Source organism: Hyla sarda, chromosome 9 (genome assembly GCF_029499605.1).
Source record: "Hyla sarda isolate aHylSar1 chromosome 9, aHylSar1.hap1, whole genome shotgun sequence".
Taxonomy (NCBI): Eukaryota; Metazoa; Chordata; class Amphibia; order Anura; family Hylidae; genus Hyla; species Hyla sarda.
The window spans coordinates 141,705,223-141,728,661 of NC_079197.1; the positions used below are offsets into that span (position 1 = coordinate 141,705,223).

The window sequence follows — 23,439 nt, forward strand, 5'->3', positions numbered from 1 at the left end:
ACATTGCTTATTTTTTATGTAACACAAGCTTTATCATTTGTTTGTTGAAGTATCACTTTATTTTGTTTAAGATTTCTTATTTTATGCATTTAAAGGAGTACTACGGTGGAAAACTTTTTATTAAATCAACCGGTGCCAGAAAGTTAAACAGATTTGTAAATTACTTCTATTGAAAAATCTTAATCCTTCCAGTACTTTTTAGGGGCTATGTACTACAGAGGAAATGCTTATCTTTTATTAGATTTCTCTGATGTCATGACCACAGTGCTCTCTGCTGAACTCTGCTGTCTATTTTAGGCACTGTCAGGAGCAGCATATGTTATCTTTGGGGATTTTCTCCTGTTCTGGACAGTTCTTAAAATGGACAGAGATCTCAGCAGAGAGCACTGTGGTCATGACATCAGAGAAATCAAATAAAAGAAAATAATTTCCTCGGTAGTATACAGCCCCTATGAAGGACTGGAAGGATTAAGATTTTTAAATAGAAGTAATTTACAAATCTGTTTAACTTTCTGGCACCAGTTGATTTAAAAAAAAAAAAAAGTTTTCCACGGTAGTACCCCTTTAAGGCTATTCATACAGGACTGTAGACACATTGTTTGGGTGCCTGGGTGCTTTCTATGTCTCTAATACATATACATATTAAGCATCCCTGTCAAGTAAATAGACAAATATCCATATTTGGTCTTGTCTTCATATCCTCCTCACTGATATGATCTCTTAGTTTAAAGGGGTACTCCTCCCCTAGACATCTTATCCCCTATCCAAAGGATAGGGGTTAAGATGTCTGATCGCGGGGGTCCCCTGCTATTTCTGTACACTACCCGGCGTTTGTTTACAACGCTGGGTGCGGACAGCAGGGTCGTGATGTCACAGCCACGTCTCTCCTGATGTCCCACCAAACCCCCTCAATGCAAGTCTGTTCCATAGACTTTCATTGAGGGGACAAGGCGTGATATTACGAGCGTTACGACCCCCGCCGCCCTCTATAAGCGTTCGGAACAAAATGCAATGTATCACCTCCGCAACAAAAGTAACACTTTTCTGAAATTCATAATACAGTGGATTCATCTACAATGATACACCTACAAACAGAAGACATAGAAGTTGACTATGAAACTTGCAATCCCCTACACTCCCACGATTAAGACTCATGGGCTCCAATGTTTTGAGTCTATGGGTGCAAAAGCTTCTTGCTTTTACAACAATAAGTACAGGATTGCCTCCATTTCTGGGCATGGTCACGTGTTCAATGATCTGAAAATGGAAAGATGAGATTGAATTCTACATTTTATTATAATTGAGGGGTACTGGGAGAAAAACATTTTGCTGTGTGATTAATGATTAGACCTAAAATTGTGGTTTTGGGCATCCTCCGTCCTTGCTTAAAGCTCCTTCACTTGTTCCTGTAGTACGGGTTAAGGCAGCAGTGTCATGGGCAGAGTCCTTTACCTCTCAAAGATGGGATTGCACCTCAGTCATGTGATCCCTGACAAAGGGCAATAGCAGCTGATTCCGTATCCAGGCTCTTGATGTTCAAGGAAAGATACATGGGAACTTCTGCACATGACCTACTGGCATTTGACCCCATTATACTGTGTACACATTAATCCCTTGTCTACTGATTTTGTCTATGGGATCTCCTGGCTTCTGATCTGTTGGACTGTGTACCTATTATCTCCTTCGTCTACTGGTACTGTTCTGATGTGCATTCCTGATAAAGTACCATATTTTTCGCCCTATAGGACGCACCGGCATATAAGACGCACCCAATTTTAAAAGTGCAAAATCTAGAAAAAAAAGATTCTGCACCCAACAGTGATCTTCAACCTGCAGACCTCCAGATGTTGCCATTGGCTGTCCGGGCATGCTGGGAGTAGTAGTTTTGCAACATCTGGAGGTCTGCAGGTTGAAGACCACTGGTATAGGAGGTAGTACTCACGTGTCCCCGCCGCTCTGGACCGTCACCGCTCGTCACCGCTGCCCTGGATGTCGCTCCATCACGATCCCTGGTCCCCGGTATCCACTCTCTCAGACACCGTCATCACGTCGCCGCCATCACGTCGCTACGCTTGCCTCTCCTATTGGAAGAAGGGACGGCGTGCGCGACGAAGTGATGATGTCGAAGGAGAGTGCCGCCATGCAGGGGATCCCGGCACGGAGCAGACACCGAGGAGGCAGGTAAGGTCCCTCCCGGTGTCCTGTAAGCTGTTCGGGATGCCGCGATTTCACGGCGGCGGTCCCGAACAGCCGACTTTCGCTTCAGACGCGGCGATCAGCTTTGATCGCCGCGTCTGAAGGGTTAATACAGAGCATCAATGCGATCGGTGATATCCTGTATTAGCCGCGGGTCCCGGCCGTTGATGGCCGTAGGGACCGACCGATAAGTGTGTATTCGCTGTATAAGACGCACCAACTTTTCTCCCCAGTTTTGGGAAAGTTTTGGGGAAGAAAAAGTGCATCTTATACGGCAAAAAATACGGTACTAATCTGGCTAGATGATGATATTTTACCCTTCAGAGCTTCCTGTGTAGCTTGTGGCTTTATTTACCTGCACCATTATTCTAGATCTTCAGGGTAGTAAAACAAACAGGAATTAGAACTTATTTGTTAGGAGACTATATCAACAGAAGACATAAAACTGATATTTTACTGCGAAATAATTTCACCATAAAAGAAAACAAAAAGATGATATTGATAAAACAATAAAGATGAAGGTCCAAGATTAAAATTCATAACAAGACCATGAATGACTGACATGTTTCAAACAAATGTTATTTTTTTTAAATATCTTTTATTTCTTTTAAATATAAAATTTACAAAAATACAGTATACGATTCAAATATACATAACAACACCAATCAAAAGAAGAAGGCCATATAGCCATACTTATACTAGTCTGCATCCGAAAAAGTATACCTACTCATTATTAATACCCCTACCACCCCCCACAGACAGAGAGAGAGAGAGAAGGAGAAGGAGAAGGAGGAGAAGAAAAAAAAAAAAAAGGAAAGAAACGCAATTTAGATTCAAGTCTACCATATATTCCAAATCTTTCTACATTCTCTTTGACCCCGGTTACTCCTCATCCATCTAAACTCCTTGTCTTTCATGGTTTTTAGCCCCTCCTTCCATTCCTCTATCTGCAGTTCTTTAGGGGATATCCAGTTCCTTAGTATAATCAATCTAGCAAAGAACAGAGTCCGATGTAACAGACACTCGTATTTCCCCGTATTACCAATAGCTCCCAGCAGTATAAACTCTATCGTACGAGGTATCTTCACAGGGTTTCTAGTTTCTACCTCTTTTATTACAGATTCTCAGAAAACCGATATCTTCTCACACGACCAAAAACTATGTAGATAATCCGCTTCATCCAAACCACATTTAACACATTGTGACGTAATCTTCACCCCCATCCTATATAAATGAAGCGCGGAGTAGTGGGTCCTGTGTAATATCTTAAATTGTGTGATTTTATGTTCCATATTACGAGAAACCTTACTTACCTTATATTTTGGGCCATAATGTCCCAATCATCTTCAGACACAGTACCCACTGTCCGAGACCATTTTTCTTTAATTCTATCAATCCCCCTTATTCCAATAACCTTATTTAATTTCTTATACAAAATTGAAATTCCTTTTTTTTTAAAGTGCTCTATTTGGATTAGTGCTTCTATAAAGTTGTGTTTCTGTGTTACATACACCTCCTTATCTATGGCATGGCTAACCTGCCAATAATACAGCCAATCATTATCATTAATATCATACACCCTTTTTATGTGATCAAATGAAAAAAGTTGTCCTTTATCAAATATTTGTTCCAGTCGTTTTATACCCTTACTATCCCAAAAAGTTGACTCACAATCAACCAATTCTTTAAATTTGTTATTAGTCCATAAAGGTGTGAACCCAAAACTATTTTCTATATGTAATTCTTCTTTTAATCTTTCCCATACTTTTTTAAATTTGTGCAATAACACCGTGTTATCTGAACCATTCTCATCATACTCATCCAATTCCAACACTTCATATATGTTCTCTTTCTCCTTATCTACTACAATCTTCTCCAGATATCTAGAATTCCTCCAGTTCACAATTCGTACCAACTGCGCAGCCAAATAGTAAACAAGAAAGTTGGGCATATCCAGTCCCCCCTATCTCCGGGGGCCATAAAATATCTGTACTTCAAACGGACCCTTTTTCTTCCCCATAGCAATCTACCCAGTATCACTTCTATCTTCTGGAACCAACCCTTGCCAATCCACATTGGCGAGGCACTAAGGAAAAACAGGATCTGTGGGAGGACCACCATCTTTACTATCGCCATCCTCTTCACTAGACTATTTAATAAGGGGCGTAAATTATTAGTCACAAATCTATCGTTTATGGCTGCTATTTTTACTCCCAAATAGGGGAAACATTCGTTTTTTTTTAACACGGATAATCTTCCCACCGTCTCCCCCATGTCTTCATCTAGGGGGAGCAAAGTAGATTTACTCCAATTTATCTCCAACCCGGAGAGAGGGGCAAATATATCGAACAGTTTCATAATCCGGTGTATTTTTTCTTGTGGGTTAGTTACAAAAAGGAGGATGTCATCTGCGAATAACAAGATCTTATTTGTTTCTCCGTTTACTCCAAATCCCTCATAGAAATTATTATCTCTTATCCAAGCCGCTAGGGGTTCAATATAAATTAAAAATAAAGAGGGTGAGAGGGGGCAACCCTGTCTTGTTCCTCTACTAAGTTTAAATGGGTAGGAGGGGATTCCATCCACCACTACACTCGCCTCCGGATTAGTATACAATAACTGAATATAACTCAAAAATCTCGGGCCCACCCCCACCTTCCTCAAAACTTCCCAAAGGTATCCCCACTCCACCCTGTCAAAGGCTTTAGTAGCATCCAGTGACAGAATGGAGCGGGGCCCCGGGATCCACTCTGGATTGCCTCATATACCTGGTGGATATTGTCGTGGACCGTTCTTCCTGCCCTGAATCCCCCCTGGTCTCTCCCCACCACTACCTCCACCACTTTATCTAATCTCCTTGCCAATACCATCGCTATCATCTTTATATCCATATTAAGCAAGGAGATGGGACGATATGAACCCAAATCCAAGGGATCTTTATCTTTTTTCCTAATAAGTCTGATGTTAGCCTCACACATTGATTTAGGGAGAACACCCCCACTCCAGGATTCATTAATAATACCCAGCAGTTTTGGAAGCAGCAGGGTTGAGTATATCCTATATATCTGAAATGGAATACCATCAGACCAAGGGGATGTATTCCCCTGAATTGATGCCAATGCGTCCTCCAATTCCTGGAGGGAGATTGGATCATCCTCTGGCATCCTCTGTTAAACTTGGGATATTAATTCCTCTCAGAAATTCCACTACTTCAGCCCTATTAATATTGCTACTTATGTAGAGATTGGAGAAAAAGGAGCTAACCATTTGAGCTATTTCTTCTCTCTCTGTAGTTATGCTACCATCCACCCTCCTCAGAGCGACAATACCACCTTCCTCACCTTGATTTTTAAGTAATCTTGACAATGTCTTATTTGGTTTCCCTTTCTCAAAAAAGTTAAATTGCCCACTAAAGAATAGTTTGTTTTGTGCCTTTTTAAGTAGATATTCTTTGTAATCCTCTTGGGCTGCCTTCAACTCTAGCAGCCGTTCACCCCCGCTGTCCTCGTCTATCCCAGTTTCTAACGTTACCACTTTACTAATCAGCATTGATTCCTCCTGGGCAAATTCCTTTTTCTTTTTATTAATTCACCCTATATATAGGCCCATCAAGAATGCCTTCATGGCATCCCATACTATTTGAGGACTCGCAGAATTATAGTTAATTTCCCAGAATGCTTCCATTTCCTGTCTAAACCAGTCCTGGTCTCCCACTAGTTCTTTCCAGTGGGGGTTGAGCCGAAAGCCCAGCCTTTTTCCATCCATTGCCTTACCACCAATTTCCACCACCACTGGACAGTGGTCCGACAGGGTTTTAGCTCTATATTGCACTCTACTGGTCCAGATCATCGCGTTCTTATCACAAAGACAGAGATCAATTCGGGAAGCAGTGTTATATGAAGTACTAAAGCATGAGTATTGTCTTACTCGTGGGTTTAGTTTCCGCCACCCATCAACCCAATTCATCTCTCCACAGTACCTCGCCAATGCTGTTTCACTCCCCCCTACATTCCTACCTAGTTTGTATCTGTCCATACTAGGGTCCATTACGTTATTCATATCCCCAACTATCCATAATGCCGCATATGTCTTCCTTTCGCTATAACTCACGAGATCCCTCAGAACATCCACTCTAAAGGGTGGAGGAATATATACAAAGGCCAAGATAATAGCCCTACTTTCCCACATTCCATAAAGAAATACGTATCGACCATACCTATCTACCTTTGAATCTTTTATTTCGAGTGGTACCTTCCTATGAACATATACTGAGACTCCCGCAGAGTACGTAGAAAATCTGAAGTGGAATTCTTCCTTAGCCCACCTCCTTGGTAATATCTGCTCATCTCTTGACCTATGGGTATCGACCAAGCATATGATAGCAGGAAGGGACCCCCGAACATAATCAAAAATTGCACACTTTTTAATTCTATCTGACATGCCTCGCACATTCCAGGCTAACATCTTAAACAAAGACATATTAATCTAAGAGAGAAAAAAAAAAAAAAAATTCTTTCCCCTTCCCCCTCTTTCTCTCCCTCCCCCTCCGCCTCCCCGCGCCATCCCTCCCCCTTCCCCCCCTTCCTCCCTCCCGATAATGCACCGTATTTCTACTATGCATTTCTATCCTAGTGACACCCCGCAACCCCCCCCACCCCCCCTCAGACGCAGGATTAGTACTCAACTAATACTTCTAACCCCTAGTGCCGCAATAATATCCTATACTACATGCCTTCTTTATCCATCCAATCTGAGACCTCCTGTGAGGTTCCGAATATTATTACGTTTCCCTTATGCTCTACCCGGAGTCTCGTTGGAAACAGAAGAGAAAAGGGGACCCCCGCATTCTTTATTCGCCTTTTTATCTCCCGAAAGGATGCCCTTTTCCTCTGGGTCTCCCAGGAGAAATCCGGATATACAAAAATATTCTGCCCATTGTACTGTAGGTCCCTCACCTCTCTTGCCCTCCTAAGGATCGTGTCCCTATCCTGGGAGGTATATAACTTGATTAGGATTGTCCTAGGGGAGCCCCCCAGAGGAGGTATCCGCCTTGGTACCCGATGAGCTCGTTCAATCCCAAACATTGGGGTAAAATGCCCTTCACCTATCACGTCCTTCAGCCTGTGAGAAACTGGATAGCAGAGTCCCCCCCCCCCCCCTCCGCCCCTTCAGGAAACCCCACCATCCTTATATTACAACGTCTAGATCTATCTTCAAGGTCAGTGAGCTTATCTTTGATAATCATTTTCAAATCATTAACCTCCTCCTCCAGAACCTTAATCCTATTTTCTGTTTTAGGGGCTTCTTCCTCCAATCTGGAAATCCTATCTCTCATCTTAGTCATATCGTGTCTTATCAGAGATACCTCAGTAGATACCACACCCAGTTGTTTATTTATCTCCTCAATTGCACAGTTAGATTTTTTTTTACCCCTCCCAAGATTTCCTCCAACATCTGAGTTCCCATAGAGGGCACAGTCTGCCTATCCTCAGTTTCTTCCACCTCCAGTACCGAGTACCTAGAGCCGGTTTTACTAGGGGAGAGATCCTTCTGGGTTCTCGTTTTAATACCCACAACTGGAGACTTCCATATTTTATCCAGTTTACCCATAGCCCCCTTATCTTTTTGTGGCGAGCTACCCCCTGATCTTCTGGGGTTCACCTTGGGGGCTATTTCTCCTGCTTTATCTCTTCGCTTTATATTTATGAGGTGTACGTACCGCCACCAGGGTGCCACTTATTATCTTAGCGACTTTATGCACCATAGGCCCCACCCACCCAGTAATTTACATCCAATTATTTACAACATACAAGGGTGAGGATTCGTAGTCCCACACAGCTCTTTGAGCAGAGGATATCACAGCCTGATCTAGCAGTATCCATCACCAGATATAGCATACTAATATGCAACTAAAAAATCGTTAGCGTGTTCATGCTCCCCCTGATAGACAGTCCAATATCCCCCCAGAGTCACTGAGCTTAGTGGGTCCAGGGAGAGGGTCCAATTCCATGGAAGAGGGGGTCTGCTAGGGCAAAGTTGTTCGATTTAGTCCGTGAGTCCAGGTTACTCCTGTATAAGAGAGAGGGAGGAATGAGTCCTCTAAAGACATCAGTTTAGCAGTAGGACAGGCCGTAGGTGCATCTGCGTGGCCATAATTATACCGCCCATACTCCTCAAAGTCCATGCAGATTTTCATTATGGGCAAAGAATTTCCATAGTTAAGAGCAAAGGATGCCTAAAAGGAGGAGGGAGGGGGGCGCCAGTCCCACAACGCTCAATAAATTCAGTTCCCCAAGCCCCTGGTTGTCCATTAGGGCTTAGCCCAGATAAGCAGGACAGGAGCATCACTACCACTGTAGTTAGGAATATTGTAACTCCCTTCCCATGTGTAACAACCAAGTAACCCCCCTTACCAACCACCACAGGGGGAGAAGGGGGGGACCTCGTCATATCCATTGCCACGGCTATCACTCACCAAGTCGCTAGAAGGAGTGACCAGGCAGGAAGTCTGGCGTCCAGTATTCTCTATTCCACATGGGACCAGTGCTGGGGGCTGCTGCTGTTCAAAATATTGCCGAGGTATTAATAGCTGGTTTCACCTATTAAAGGAAATCCGTGAGTAGGTTTCATAGCAGTTTATCACCATATTAGACTCCTCCATCCAGGGAGACTGCCTACTTAAGTGTCCTGCTCCCCAAAAGGAAGCGATAACTCACCAGCTTAACGGCTATTAAGATAATTATCACATGTAGCATCAGGTCTTTTTCTCAATTCCTCTTTCCTTTCCACTAAAAAAGGGATCTGGTCTGGCCTGATCTAGTCCCAGCAAGGAGTAGCGGAACACCACACGTACCCCTCACCACCTCCACGCCGCTACACCGCGCTGTGAGGCAGGTGCCACCATATATGGGCTTCTGGAGCAGGCCCAAAACTCCTCTCTGTTACTGGCCGCGAAAGTCCACACCTCCCTCTCTCTCACCTCATCTCCAGCGTCTCCCTCCGCAGCACACGTGGGGGGGGAGAAGACCTCCGCCCCGCCACCTCCGCCTCCCGTACTGTCCAGCAACGGGTCGCGCCACCACCATCTCGCTCCCAGCTCTCACAGGGCATCCGGGTTGGCAAATAGTGCTGGCGGCGTTACCCTGTGAGTATCCCGGCATCCTGGGGTCGGCATCAGCTCCACGTCCGTCCCGAGGGCTCAGGGGGCGGGGCCGGAGCCCCGGAACATGTGGCCCTAGCTCAAGCCGCCGCCACTTCCTGTCCTCATGACAAACAAATGTTCTTAATCATAGTCCAAACTGTATTTAAAGATGCATGTTTATATTTAGCCCCCAGTATGTGTTCTTCAATCAATAAAAAAAAAAATACCCTCCGCCCATGGTGGGGAAACACATGGATTCCATTAAAGGGGTACATCACCCCTTTGGATAGGGGATAAGATGTCTGATCAAGGGGGTCCCGTTACTGAGGACTCCTGTAATCTCACATGCAGCACCCACCTGTAACGGCCGTCACGCCCCCTCCCATAGACTTGCATTGGGGGGCGGGGCATGACGTGACACGGGGGCGGAGTTGTGACATCACAATACTCCGGCCCCGTAGTTGTGACCCGGCAGACTGGGAGGCTGCAGCGCTGCGTGCAGTTCCAACAGGTGGGTGCTGCATGGGAGATTGCGGGGGACCCCCGCGATCAGACATCTTATCCCCTATCCTTTGGATAGGGGATGAGATGCCTTAGGGCCGGAGTACCCCCTTTAAACTCCTGAATACTGATAACTATTAAAGTCACAAAAATATGGCACAATAATATGTATAATAAATTAACACAAATATTAGTGTCAATATTGATAGATCAAAACACGTTTGGATATCTTGTTCCTAGAGTGAAAATCCAGAAAGCCTCACAAGCTTTTCCTATCTCTGCCCCTCATGGGTGTATGAACAAGGTCTTTACCCAAGTATCTTTGGATAGTAGCATCACTGTGGTGACACCTGGCAAAGTGTTTAGAGACTGCAGAGGGATTCAATGCCCTGGAAGTTACATGATCTGATAAATTATTGACATGATACCAAATATATTACATACGAGGTATTATAGTTGATGTAACTAGTAACTTAAGGGCTGGCTCCCATAGTCTAAGAAGTAAAAGTTTTTTTCTGTAACCATTTATTCACATACCTTACAGACTTGGCCACAAAAATAAAAGCCTATTATGGGCAGCCACATTTAGTGTTTTTTTTTAAAGTTTTTTTTAACCTATATCACTGACAAACAGACTTGGGGACAAAAGATGCCCTAAAGTTTCACATCTAACTGGAATGACTTTGACTCCTCCATTTATGAGGAGGAGTGTTTAAATGATATGTTTTTTATTGCATTATTGTCCATACAGTAAGGAGTCATTATAGTTACTTTGTGTGATATACCTGTTTTTTTTTTATGATTACTCACGAGAAGAGACTGGCAATCACATTTACAAACCTTATTTTTCTAATTTTGGTAGCCTCTTTCATTGAGCCTTTCACAAACCTTTTCTTGTTTATCAACCCAGTGACTTTAAAGGAAATCCGTCATCAGTGTCACCTGCACTAACCTGATGGTACAGACAGGTTGTGCCGGTGGCAATGATGACAATGGTACTTACCTGGTCCCGTTCCGTGCTGTCGTACTCCAGCAATCCTCTTCAGTACCTTTAGCTCGGGGCCCGACTTGAAGCATGGGAGGAGCTTATTGATGTCACTATGCTCCGCCCATTTCCCAAGTTGTGCCCAGAACTGAAGATACAAAAGAGGATTGATGGAGAATGACAGCACGGTAGGGACAAGGTAAGTACCATTGTCATCATTGCCACCTGCACTACCTGTCTGTACCGACAGGTTGGTGCAAGTGACACTGATGACAGATTTCCTTTAATTCCTTTGCACACTGGAATTGCCCACTTGTTAGGCTTAGAGATGAGTGAACACTTTTCTAAAAGTTTCAGCCACATGACAGAAAGGAGAAAGGATTGTCAAGGATGGATCGAGTGGGGGCTTTTCAAATGTGATTGACCGGGCTGCTCTTCACTTTGCCAAGTGTCGACACAAAATGATATACACCACACAGGATATGTTGGTATACACTCTTTCTTGGCTGGAAGCTCTGGTGCTCCCCAAAGAGCACTACTTTATTCAGGAAGAAACAGTTGGTTTTAACATTGCAAAGTAGGAGGGTAAATTATGACATCCCAATTAGCATATTACATTTTGATTGGTTGTTCAAATATTGCGTCCGTAAAATTCTTGCATATCTAGTGTCCATTAACCCCTTAAGGACGGAGCCCATTTTCACCTCTAGGACGAAGCCCTTTTTGGCAAATCTGACCACTGTCACTTTAAACATTAAAAACTCTGGAATGCTTTTATTTATTATTCTGATTCTGAGAATATTTTTTCATGACATATTTTACTTTAACATTGTGGTAAATTTTTGTGGTAACTTGCATCTTTTCTTGGTGAAAAACCCCAAATTTGATGAAAAAATAAAAAAATTTGCATTTTTCTAACTTTGAAGCTTTCTGCTTGTAAGGAAAATGAATATTCCAAATATTTTTTTTTTAATTCACATATACAATATGTCTACTTTATGATTGCATCATAAAATTGACGAGTTTTTACTTTTGGAAGACATCAGAGGGCTTCAAAATTCAGCAGCAATTTTCCAATTTTCCACAAAATTTTCAAACACAATTTTTCAGGGACCAGTTCAGGTTTAAAGTGGATTTGAAGGGCCTTCATATTAGAAATACCCCATAAATGACCCCATTATAAAAACTGCACCCCCAAAGTATTCAAAATGACATTCAGTCAGCGTTTTTACCCTTTAGGTGTTTCACAGGAAAAGCAGCAAAGTGAAAGAGAAAATTCAAAATCTTCATTTTTTACACTCGCATGTTCTTGTAGACCCAATTTTTTAATTTTTACAAGGGGTAAAAGGAGAAAATGTTTACTTGTATTTGTAGCCCAATTTCTCTAGAGTAAGCACATACCTCATATGTCTATGTAAAGTGTTCGGCGGGCGCAGTAGAGGGCTCAGAAGCGAAGGAGCGACAAGGGGATTTTGGAGAGTACGTTTTTCTGAAATGGTTTTTGGGGGGCATGTCGCATTTAGGAAGCCCCTGTGGTGCCACAACAGCAACAAAAAAAGCACATGGCATACCATTTTGGAAACTAGACCCCTTGTGGAACATAACAAGGAATAAAGTGAGCCTTAATACCCCACAGGTGTTTCACGACTTTTGCATATGTAAAAAAAAAAAAAAAATTTCACTAAAATGTGGGTTTCCCCCCAAATTTCACATTTTTGCAAGGGTTAATAGTAGAAAAGACCCCCCAAAATTTGTAACCCCATCTCTTCTGAGTATGGAGGTACCCCATAAGTGGACCTGAAGTGCACTGCGAACGAACTACAATGCTCAGAAGAGAAGGAGTCATATTTGGCTTTTTGAGAGCAAATTTTGCTCCGGGGGCATGTTGCATTTAGGAAGCCCCTATGGTGCCAGGACAGCAAAAAAAAAAAAACACATGGCATACCATTTTGGAAACGTAACAAAAGATAAAGTGAGCCTTAACCCCTTAAGGACGCAGGACGTACTCAAACGGCCCCTTTTCCGAGTCCTTAAGGACTCAGGACGTTTGAGTACGTCCTGTCAAATCCCGGCCCCCCGCCGCTAGCTGGAGGGGAGCCGGTGCCCGATGCCTGCTGAAATCGTTCAGCAGGCATCGGGGCATATAGCCCAGGGGGGTCATTATGCCCCCCCATGTCGGCGATGGCCGCAGATCGCTGGACAATTCAGTCCAGCGATCTGCGGCGATTCCGGGTCAATCGGGTCTCCAGTGACCCGGTGACCCGGAATTACTGGCTGATCGGGGCCGTCAGAGACGGCCCCGAACAGCCAGAGCCTGCAGGGGTGAGGTGGCACTGGTGCCACCTCACGATCGCCCTGATTCGTCGGCCGGATTACCGGCCGACCAATCAGGGCGCCTGCTGCGGGTGTCACTCCCGCAACCCGCTCCACCCCTCTTCCGGAGGACGTGAGCGGGTGCGGGACGTGCACCCCGGGTGCTGGGGACCCCGATCCCCGGCGTCAATGTTGGGATCGGGGCCCCAGGAGCGACGGCCGCGGCGGCGACGACGAGGGACTGACCTGTGCGGCGAGGATCGTTGGAGGTGAGTGACAGCCTCCTGCTGTTGCTTAGCAACAGCTCCCAGCATGCAAAAAGGGCATGCTGGGAGCTGTAGTTATGCAACAGCAGGAGGCAGACCACCACAACTCCCAGCATGCCCTTATGGGCATGCTGGGTCTTGTAGTTTTGCAACAGCTGGAGGCACATTTTTTCTATGGAAAAGTGTACCTTCAGCTGTTGTGTAACTACAACTCCCAGCTTGCACAAACAGCTAAAGTGCATGCTGGGAGTTGTAGTAGTGCATCTGCTGGTTGCATAACTACAACTCCCAGCATGCCCGTTGGCTGTTGGTGACTGCTGGGAGTTGTAGTTTTGCAACAGCTGAAGGCACAGTGAGTTATGTAGCAATCCAGTGTGTCTCCAGCTGTTGCATAACTACAGTCCCCAGCATCCCCAGCCAAAGTAGTATGCCTCCAGCTGTTGCATAACTACAAGACCCAGCATGCCCTTCCGCTGTCCGTACATGCTGGGGGTTGTAGATTTTGCAACAGCTGAAGGCACACTGGTTGCAAAACACTGAGTTTGTTACCAAACTCGGTGTTTCACAACCAGTGTGCCTCCAGCTGTTGCAAAACTACAACTCCCAGCATGCACTGATAGACCGTACATGCTGGGAGTTGTAGTTTTGCAACAGCTGGATGTTTCTCCCCCCCCCCAATGTGAACGTACAGGGTACACTCACATGGGCGGAGGATTACAGCAAGTATCCGGCTGCAAGTTTGAGCTGCGGCAAATTTTCTGCCGCAGCTCAAACTGCCAGCGAGAAACTACTGTGAACCCCCCGCCCGTGCGACTGTACCCTAAAAACACTACACTAACACACAATAAAAAGTAAAAAACACTACGTATACACATACCCCTATACAACCCCCCTCCCCTCCCCAATAAAAATGAAAAACGTCTGGTACGCCACTGCTTCCAAAACGGAGCCTCCAGCGGTTGCAAAACTACAACTCCCAGCATGCACTGATAGACCGTACATGCTGGGAGTTGTAGTTTTGCAACAGCTGGATGTCCCCCCCCCCCCCCCCCAATGTGAACGTACAGGGTACACTCACATGGGCGGAGGATTACAGTAAGTATCCGGCTGCAAGTTTTAGCTGCGGCAAATTTTCTGCCGCAGCTCAAACTGCCAGCGAGAAACTACTGTGAACCCCCCGCCCGTGCGACTGTACCCTAAAAACACTACACTAACACACAATAAAAAGTAAAAAACACTACGTATACACATACCCCTATACAACCCCCCTCCCCTCCCCAATAAAAATGAAAAACGTCTGGTACGCCACTGTTTCCAAAACGGAGCCTCCAGCGGTTGCAAAACTACAACTCCCAGCATGCACTGATAGACCGTACATGCTGGGAGTTGTAGTTTTGCAACAGCTGGATGTCCCCCCCCCCCCCCCCCAATGTGAACGTACAGGGTACACTCACATGGGCGGAGGATTACAGTAAGTATCCGGCTGCAAGTTTTAGCTGCGGCAAATTTTCTGCCGCAGCTCAAACTGCCAGCGAGAAACTACTGTGAACCCCCCGCCCGTGCGACTGTACCCTAAAAACACTACACTAACACACAATAAAAAGTAAAAAACACTACGTATACACATACCCCTATACAACCCCCCTCCCCTCCCCAATAAAAATGAAAAACGTCTGGTACGCCACTGTTTCCAAAACGGAGCCTCCAGCGGTTGCAAAACTACAACTCCCAGCATGCACTGATAGACCGTACATGCTGGGAGTTGTAGTTTTGCAACAGCTGGATGCCCCCCCCCCCCTCCCCAATGTGAACGTACAGGGTACACTCACATGGGCGGAGGATTACAGTAAGTATCCGGCTGCAAGTTTTAGCTGCGGCAAATTTTCTGCCGCAGCTCAAACTGCCAGCGTGAAACTACTGTGAACCCCCGCCCGTGTGACTGCACCCTAAAACACTACACTACATTAACACACAATAAAATAAAAAGTAAAAAACACTACATATACACATACCCCTACACAGCCCCCCTCCCCAATAAAAATGAAAAATGTCTGAGGCTCCCCCCCCCCCCCTGTGAATCTACAGGGTACATTCACATGGGCAGGGGGCTTACAGTGAGTATCAGGCTGCAAGTTTGCGATGCAGCAAATGTTGCGCGGCAGCCCAAACTCGCAGTGGGAAACTCGCTGTAATCCCCCGCCTGTGTGACTGTACCCTAAAAACTCTACACTACACTACACTACCACAAAATAAAATAAAGAGTAAAAAACACTACATATACACATACCCCTACACAGCCCCCCTCCCCAATCAAAATGAAAAATGTCTGGTACGCCACTGTTTCCAAAACGGAGCCTCCAGCTGTTGCAAAACAACTACTCCCAGTATTGCCAGATAGCCACTGACTGTCTAGGCATGCTGGGAGTTTTACAACAGCTGGAGGCACCCTGTTTGGGAATCACTGGTGTAGAATACCCCTATGTCCACCCCTATGCAAGTCCCTAATTCAGGTCTCAAATGCGCATGGCGCTCTCACTTTGGAGCCCTGTCGTATTTCAAGGCAACAGTTTAGGGCCACATATGGGGTATCGCCGTACTCGGGAGAAATTGTGTTACAAATTTTGGGGGTATTTTCTGCTTTTACCCTTTTTAAAAATGTAAAATTTTTGGGAAAAGAGGCATTTTAGGTAAAAAAAAAATTTTTTTTTTTACATATGCAAATGTCGTGAAACACCTGTGGGGTATTAAGGTTCACTTAACCCCTTGTTACATTCCCCGAGGGATCTAGTTTCCAAAATGGTATGCCATGTGTTTTTTTTTTTGCTGTTCTGGCACCATAGGGGCTTCCTAAATGCGGCATGCCCCCAGAGCAAAATTTGCTTTCAAAAAGCCAAATGTGACTCCTTCTCTTCTGAGACCTCTAGTGCGCCAGCAGAGCACTTTTCACCCCCATATGGAGCATTTTCTGAATCGGGAGAAATTTGGCTTCAAATTTTGGGGGATATGTTCTGCTTTAACCCTTTGTAAAAATGTAAATTTTTGGGGAAACCAAGCATTTTAGGTAAAATTTTTTTTTTTTTTTTTACATATGCAAAAGTTGTGAAACCCCTGTGGGGTATTAAGGTTCACTTTACCCCTTTTTACGTTCCCCAAGGGGTCTAGTTTCCAAAATGGTATGCCATGTGGGGTTTTTTGCTGTCCTGGCACCATAGGGGCTTCTTAAATGTGGCATGCCCCCAGAGCAAAATTTCCTTCAAAAAAGCCAAATGGGACTCCTTCTCTTCTGAGACCTGTAGTGCGCCAGCAGAGCACTTTTCACCCCTATATGGGGTGTTTTCGGAATCGGGAGAAATTGGGCTTCAAATTTTGTGGGGTATTTTCTGCTATTACCCTTTTTAAAAATGTAAAACTTTTGGGAAACCAAGCATTTTAGAGAAATTTTTTTTTTTTTTTTTTTACATATGCAAAAGTCGTGAATCACCTGTGGGGTATTAAGGTTCACTTTACCCCTTGTTATGTTCCCCGAGGGGTCTAGTTTCCAAAATGGTATGCCGTGTGTTTTTTTTTTTTGCTGTTCTGGCACCATAGGGGCTTCCTAAATGTGACATGCCCCCAAAAAACTATTTGTCGCTCCTTCCCTACTGAGCCCTCTACTGCGCCCGCCTAACAATTAACATAGACATATGAGGTATGTGCGTACACGAGAGAAATTGGGTTTCAAATACAAGTAAAAATTTTCTCCTTTTTACCCCTTGCAAAAATTCATAAATTGGGTCTACAAAAACATGCGAGTTTAAAAAATGAAGATTGTGAATTTTTTCCTTCACTTTGCTGCTATTCCTGTGAAACACCTAAAGGGTTAAAATGCTGACTGAATGTCATTTTGAATACTTTGGGGGGTGCAGTTTTTATAATGGGGTCTTTTATGGGGTATTTCTAATATGAAGACCCTTCAAATCCACTTCAAACCTGAACTGGTCCCTGAAAAAAAGTGAGTTTCAAAATTTTGTGAAAAATTGGAAAATTGCTGCTGAACTTTGAAGCCCTATGGTATCTTCCAAAAGTAAAAACACGTCAATTTTATGATGCAAACATAAAGTAGACATATTGCATATGTGAATAAAAAAAAAATTATTTTGAATATCCATTTTCCTTACAAGCAGAGAGCTTCAAAGTTAGAAAAATGCTAAATTTTCACATTTTTCATCAAATTTTGTGACTTTTCACCAAGAAAGGATAGAAGTTACCACAAAATTTTACCACTGTGTTAAAGTAGAATATGTCACGAAAAAACAATCTCGGAATCAGATTGATAACTAAAAGCATTCCAGAGTTATTAATGTTTAAAGTGACAGTGGTCAGAATTGCAAAAAATGTGTGAAAAGGTGAAAAAGGGCTCAGTCCTTAAGGGGTTAATACCCCACAGGTGTTTCACGACTTTTGCATATGTAAAAAAAAAAGTTTTTTACACTAAAATGTGGGTTTCCCCCAAAATTTCACATTTTTGCAAGGGTTAATAGCAGAAAAGACCCCCCAAAATTTGTAACCACATCTCTTTAGAGTATGGAGGTACCCCATAAGTGGACCTGAAGTGCACTGTGAGCGAACTACAATGCTCAGAAGAGAAAGCATCATATTTGGCTTTTCGAGAGCAAATTTTGCTCGGGGGGGCATGTTGCATTTAGGAAGCCGCTATGGTGCCAGGACAGCAAAAAAAAAAAAAAAACACATGGCATACCATTTTGGAAACTAGACCCCTCACAGAATGTAATGAGGGGTACAGTGAGCATTTACCCCCCACTGGTGTCTGTCAAATCTTTGGAACAGTGGGCTGTGCAAAATTTTTCATTTTCACGGACCACTGTTCCAAAGATCCGTCAGACACCTGTGGGGTGTAAATTCTCACTGCACCCCTTATTACATTCCGTGAGGGGTGTAGTTTCCAAAATGGGGTCACATGTGGGTGTGTTTTTTTTTGCGTTTGTCAGAACCGCTGTAACAATCAGCCACCCCTGTGCAAATCACCTCAAATGTACATGGCGCACTCTCCCTTCTGGGCCTTGTTGTGCGCCCCCAGAGCACTTTGCGCCCACATATTGGGGTATCTCCGCACTCGGGAGAAATTGCGTAACACATTTTGGGGGGCGTTTTTCCCTTTTACCTCTTGTGAAAATGAAAAATATAGGGCAACACTAGCATGTTAGTGTAAATTTTTTTATTTTTTTATACTAACATGCTGGTGTAGACCCCAACTGTTCCTTTTCATAAGGGGTAAAAGGAGAAAAAGCCCCCCAAAATTTTTTATCTTGTGAGAGTTCTAGCTTGAGGTTTCTTCATCTTTCAGCGAAGTCCAATGTTTAGACGTTCTGTATTCAGAGTCTATATCCCAAGGTTTATGAAATGTTTTGTATTAAGGAAAACAAAAATTCTTCTACAATATTGCATTAGCATACAGCATTTAGCAAAGGCATATGAGTATAGATGTAGCGATCAATATATCAGAATATTATAGACCCAACAGGATTACATAACCTCATGGAATCCCATAATTCCTTTCAAACAGCTCACTCAGCGAATCAAGAGGTAGTACAGGAGTGATATCAAAGCTTCTATAAAAGTCTATGCACATAGCTTCAGCAGCCATTTTAGGGGACTGTAACAGCCGGTGGTGTGGATCCACTATACCTGTTGTGGACTATGGCGTGAGCCATACCAGGGAGCAGAGTCTAAAGAGCCGCTGGTTTTCACCAGAGCCCCCCGCAAAGCGGGACGGACTTGCTGCAGCAGGCGGCTCCCAGGTCACTACTCCTGGCACGACTCCTCCACAAAGGCTGCTGAGAAGATGCGTGGCACAGAAGGAATGAGATGGAGTAATAGTGAGGGACTTGAAATTAGCTTTGCCTTAAAAACTGTTCAGAAGTACATAGTCCTTAAAGGGGTACTCCGATGAAAACCTTTTTTCTTTTAAATCAACTGGTGCCAGAAAGTTAAACAGATTTGTAAATTACTTCTATTAAAAAAATCTTAATCCTTCCTGTACTTATTAGCTGTTGAATACCACAGAGGAAAATTTTTTTTTTCTTTTTGGAATTCTCTCTGATGACATCACAAGCACAGTGCTCTTTGCTGACGTCATTATAATAACTCTATATTTATTGTTGTCCTTAGTGGGATTTGAACCTATGTCCCCAGCACTGGAAGGTAGCAGTGCTAACCACTGAGCCACCATGCTGCCCTTAGCATTCATCTTGCTATGCATGGTTGCTAAAATGGACAGAGATGTCAGCAGAGAGCACTGTGGTCGTGATGCCATCAGTGTTCCAAAAAGAAAGAAATTTCCTCTGTAGTATTCAGCAGGTAATAAGTACTGGAAGGATTAAGATTTTTTAATAGAAGTAATTTACAAATATGTTTAACTTTCTGCCACCAGTTGATTTAAAAGAAAAAAGGTTTTCACCGGAGTACCCCTTTAAGGTGAAAATAGGCTGAGTCCCTAAGGGGTTAATAGTGCAGTATGGTTGTCCCTATATTATAATGAGGTTGTCTATAACGGCCATACAAAGTTACTGCAAGATCATCTGCAAATGGCAAATCTTGGGTCATAAGAAAAATCTGTTTTGTCACAACATCTTAAATTTGATTGCATACGATGGGGAGGAGCTCCTTCCATTGCTCACCTTGAGTGCTGGAGCTCTGCATCTTTTATCCATGTCATTGGTTGTGTTCACACCTTCCTTGCACCAAGAGAGGAAACAAGGAGTTAACATGCAGGCGTGGTGAGCTGGACGTGATGTGTGCTTGTGAACAACGTGATACTGTTGACATTACGAGAATCATTTGTTAGATAGCCTGCCATGTATTCGCAGGAGTCATCTCAGCCTACTCTCAACTGGGTTCACCCTTACTGAACTAACCGAAACCAACTAAGGCTGGGTTCAGACTACGTTTTGTCCCATACGGGAGCGCATACGGCAGGGGGGAGCTAAAAGCTCGCGCTCCCGTATGTCACCGTATGCGCTCCCGTATGTCATTCATTTCAATGAGCCGACCGGAGTGAAACGTTCGGTCCGGTCGGCTCATTTTTGTGTATGCACTGACTGATGTCTGGTAGCGCCCCCTACAGTACAGGGAGGAACTACAAGTTCTGTACTACTCCTTACCTGTGCCAGGGTTAGCTGCTCTTTTGGACACCAAGTAAGGGCGGCTCCATTAGGGACACTAGGGGAGATTTATCAAAACCTGCCTAGAGGAAAAGTTGTCCAGTTGCCCATAGCAACCAATCAGATTGCTTCTTTCATTTTTCACAGGCCTTCATGAAAATGAAAGAAGTGAGCTGATTGGTTGCTATGGGCAACTGGGCAAGTTTTCCTCTGCACAGGTTTTGATAAATCTCCCCCACTATGTGTACTGTACAAGACCCTGAAGAAGCTCCTGTCCTCTACATAAGCCGGTGTTTCCTAACCAGGGTGCCTCCAGCTGTTGCAAAACTACAACTCCCAGCATGCCCGGACAGCCGTTGGCTGTCCGGGCATGCTGGAAGTTGTAGTTTTGCAACAGCTGGAGGCTCCCTACTTGGGAAACACTGACATAGACAGTGATTACAGCTCCCAGCAGATCTTTCTTACTTTTATATGTAAGGATTTGCTTTATCTGTATTAGTTATCTACTTATTTTTCTTTAATCCTCACTTTTTCCTATTTTTGGATGACATTTTGGTGGCTTCAGAACCAATTACCAGGTTTCCATAGAGTTCTGCTCTCAACATACAATGGTTTCAACTAGAGATGAGCGAACTTACAGTAAATTTCATTGAGGGGGTGTGGCCGTGACATCACGAGCTGGGTGTGGCTGTGACGTCACGAGGGGCTGCATTCGAACGCCAGGTGCAGCAGGAAGGTCGATAGGGAATAAGATGCCTAGGGGTGGAGTACCCCTTTAACTACAGTAAAACATTTCTTTAAATGTTTGTAATAGGAAATGTCTTAATAGAGTAGTCCCTCAAGTTACAATATTAATCGGTTCCAGGACGACCATTGTATGTTGAAACTAGAGATGAGCGAACTTACAGTAAATTCGATTCGTCACAAACTTCTCTGCTCGGCAGTTGATGACTTTTCCTGCATAAATTAGTTCAGCTTTCAGGTGCTCCCGTGGGCTGGAAAAGGTGGATACAGTCCTAGGAGACTCTTTCCTAGGACTGTATCCACCTTTTCCAGCCCACCGGAGCACCTGAAGGCTGAACTAATTTACGCAGGATAAGTCATCAACTGCCGAGCCGAGAAGTTCGTGACAAATCGAATTTACTGTAAGTTCGCTCATCTCTAGTTTCAACATACAATGGTCGTCCTGGAACCGATTAATATTGTAACTTGAGGGACTACTCTATTAAGACATTTCCTATTAGAAACATTTAAAGAAATGTTTTACTGTAGTTAAAGGGGTACTCCACCCCTAGGCATCTTATCCCCTATCGACCTTCCTGCTGCACCTGGCGTTCGAATGCAGCCCCTCGTGACGTCACAGCCACACCCAGCTCGTGATGTCACGGCCACACCCCCTCAATGCAAGTCTATGGGAGGGGGCATGATGGCCACCCCGCATCGCCAGTCATCCGGCACGGAGCAAAGTTTGCTCCATTCACCAGATGTCTGGGGTGCCACAGCCGAGATCAGACATCTTATCCCCTATCTTTGGATAAGAGATAATATGTCTAGGGGCGGAGTACCCCTTTAAGTCGCATTATGCACAGTTTTCATGCCAAGCTTTCATACTTAGGAGGAGATAAGCCATCAAATGGCTGCGCCATCTACCAAATGAACTGAGCTGAAGTGTATTACTAGTCAAAAACCCACATACAAGAAAGACCACATTTTTTAAATTAAGAAACAAGATGGACCATTCACAAAGCAGCATTTGGGGCTGTATACTAAGCCTGGTGACCAGTTGATATGGACCTATAGGAAAAGCAGAACCGTGTTACACAAAAGAGCTGTAACTCTAAACTTTAAAGACACTAAACTTCTTTTTAATGATCACATATTGGACCGATGCCCATTGTTGGGTCATTTATAGATATAGAAGAGCAAAGTACAGACAGAGCCGAATTAACTGGATGGCTCTAAATGTTGCAGCAACACTACTCTTGGCTACTGGGGTCACTCTCCTAATTTATCTCATTAAATGGTGGGGGAGGGTCAAACACAACAACCTACCCCCAGACCCTACACCTCTACCTGTCCTTGGGAATGTCCTTCAGATCAGCACTACAGAACTACCAAAGTCTTTATTTAAGGTGTGTACAGTGATCCCCCGACCTACAATGGCCCGACATACGATAATTTCAACATACGATGGCCTCTCAGAGGCCATCGCTAGAGATGAGCAAATCAGACTTAACGAACCCGAATTCATTACGAATTTCATGAAAAATTCGATTTGCAACGAATACGAATATCGCCGCGATTCTATCGCACAAATCGCTTCATTAAACTCCATTTTATAGCATTCCAGGCTATTGTAGAGCTAAGATGGCGGATCCACATGTGAGTACATGGGGCAGGGGATTATGGGAGGGCGGGAATGAAGGTAGGCGGGCTGACCCTGAACCACATGTGAGATGCAGCCTATCAGTGTTCACTGACCCCTGTGATGTCACAGCCCCTATATAATCGGCGGCCATCTTGCCTCTCTTCCTTTCATCTATGCACTCAGATGGAGAGGACGGGACTGTGTGTGTGTGAATAGCTCATACCACAGCGTTACACTGCAACTGCTAGTCACATCAGCGTTAGGGAAAGACAGGAGTGCAGAGTGCTGTGCTGTTACACTGAGAAGGATCATTGATTGCTAAACCTCCTATTCACGTTATTGAGCATTGCAGCAGAGAGGGGCAGATAGCTGTCAGCTGCCTCATACAGATCTCCAAGCTGCCTGAACTTTCTGAAGCATCTCATCTCCTCATTTTTCAGCTCTATTGAGTTTTTTTTTCTCCACAAATCTTCTGCTGCTCTGAATTGTGTGACAGAGTGCAATTTAGG

The 23,439-nt window shown here is 44.2% G+C and overlaps 1 long non-coding RNA gene across 1 annotated transcript; it reads right to left on the bottom strand.

Annotated features, from left to right (window-relative positions):
- Positions 1-6,869: 6,869 nt before the first annotated feature.
- On the bottom strand, positions 6,870-20,680 carry LOC130290760 (uncharacterized). Its single transcript, XR_008847686.1, has 4 exons — positions 20,563-20,680; positions 20,080-20,136; positions 8,672-8,795; positions 6,870-8,265 (listed from the first exon to the last, which is right to left on the bottom strand). It is a non-coding gene; the product is annotated as an uncharacterized LOC130290760 (long non-coding RNA).
- Positions 20,681-23,439: the final 2,759 nt, after the last annotated feature.